This window comes from Tenrec ecaudatus, chromosome 11 (genome assembly GCF_050624435.1).
Source record: "Tenrec ecaudatus isolate mTenEca1 chromosome 11, mTenEca1.hap1, whole genome shotgun sequence".
Classification (NCBI taxonomy): Eukaryota; Metazoa; Chordata; class Mammalia; order Afrosoricida; family Tenrecidae; genus Tenrec; species Tenrec ecaudatus.
In genome coordinates, this window is record NC_134540.1 from 4,737,004 (window position 1) to 4,738,975 (window position 1,972).

Consider the following 1,972-nt stretch of genomic DNA (forward strand, 5'->3'; position numbering starts at 1 on the left):
TAAGTCCCTGGCATCAGCAGCTCATTTTTCCCCCTCCCTCCCCACTACGCCCTCTCTCAGGAACACTTGATAATTTATAAATTATTATTTTATCATGTCTTACACTGTCCAACGTCTCCCTTCACCCACTTTTCTGTTGGCTGTCCCCCAGGGAGGAGGTTATATGTAGACCCTTGTAATCGGTTCCCCCTTTCCACCCCACCTTCCCTCCACCCTCCAGGTATCGCCACTCTCACCACTGGTCCTGAAGGGGTCATCTGTTCTGGATTCCCTGTGTTTCCAGTTCCTATCTGTACCAGTGTACATCCTCTGGTCTAGCCAGATTTGTAAGGTAGAATTGGGATCATGATAGTGGGAGGGAGGGTTCGGGGGAGAGAAGAAACATTTAGGAACTAGAGGAAAGTTGTATGTTTCATCGTTGCTACACTGCACCCTGACTGGCTCGTCTCCTCCCCTTGACCCTTCTGTAAGGGGATGTCCAGTTGCCTGCAGATGGGCTTTGGGTCCCCACTCTGCACTCCTTGTCATTCACAATATGATTTTTTTGTTCTTTGATGCCTGATACTTCATCCCTTTGACACCTCATGATCACAGGCTGGTGTGCTTCTTCCATGTGGGCTTTGTTGCTTCTGAGCTAGATGGCTGCTTGTTTACCTTCAAGTCTTTAAGATCCTAGATGCTATATCTTTTGATAGCCAAGCTACATCAGCTTTCTTCACCACATTTGCTTATGCACCCACTTTGTCTTCAGCAATAGTGTCAGGAAGGTGAGCATCATGGAATGTTAGTTTAATAGAACAAAGTATTCTTGCATTGAGGGAGTACTTGAGTGGAGTCCCAATGTCCATCTGCTACCTTAATACTAAACCTATAAATATATGCACATAAATATATTTCCCCATCCTCACATGTAAATATATTTACATATGTACATGCCTTTATTTAGAGCTCTATAAATGTCCTTTGCCTCCTAGTTCTTTCCTCTATTTCCTTTGACTTTCTTCTTGTCCCACTATCATGCTCAGCCTTCATTTGGGTAATTCCTCTTTGGTTACATTACACTTGATCACCTACCAGGTCCCCTACACCCTCCTTACCACCGATTTGGATCACTTGTTTTTCCCTTGTCCCTGGGTTTGGTAACACCACTTCCTTTCCCCCCACCTCCCCCTCTCCCATTCCCCCCTGAAACGGTCGGTCCGTCAGAACAACCTTCTTTTTTTTTTTTTTTTTCTGGAAAGACTTTATTTTGGGGGTGGGGAGAGGGGGGCACGGCACTCAGTCCTTCTTGGCAGCGGCCTTCCTCATGGCGGCCAGCACGTTGCTCAGCTCCTCTCTCTTCCTCTTGGCCCGGATATGTGTGCCCACCCGCTTCTTGATGAACTTCAGTGCCCGCTTGTCCTTGGAGACCTTGAGCAGCTCCATGTCCCTTCGCTTGTAGGGTGCGAAGCCGCACACCTCCCGGATCATGTCCCGCACGAACTTGGTGTGCTTGGTGAGGCGCCCGCGGTGGCGGCTGTGCCTCGGCTTGCTCACGTTCTTGGTCACCTTGTGGCCCTTGTCGAGGACCACGGCCATAGGGTAGCGCACAGCCATGGCTGCGACTCTCCGGTGGGTGCCGCGGCGGAAGCACAACAACCTTCTTAAAAATGAACCATCTCCCTGTCCTTCAATCAATTCTGATGCACAGTGACCCTATAGAACAGGGTAGAATCTGTGGGTTTCTGAGACTGTGTGTAGTAACTCTTTATGGGAATAGACAGCCTCATTTTTCTCCCAAGGAGCAGCTGGTGGTTTTGAACTGTGACCTTACAGTTAGAAACTCAACATGTCATGTGTGACACTGACAACAACTGAAAGAAAAGAAAAGAGAAATTGGTTTGTGTTGAGCATTAGGCTCTCTGGTGAACTGCCTATTGGGGGTCAAATCGGAGACAGCAGCTTGAGATATTGGGTAGGAGCCTTAGAGGGC

The 1,972-nt window shown here is 48.3% G+C and overlaps 1 pseudogene; it reads right to left on the reverse strand.

The window, feature by feature from the left end:
* Nucleotides 1–1,213: 1,213 nt before the first annotated feature.
* Nucleotides 1,214–1,596, reverse strand: LOC142461629 (large ribosomal subunit protein eL36 pseudogene; annotated as a pseudogene).
* Nucleotides 1,597–1,972: the final 376 nt, after the last annotated feature.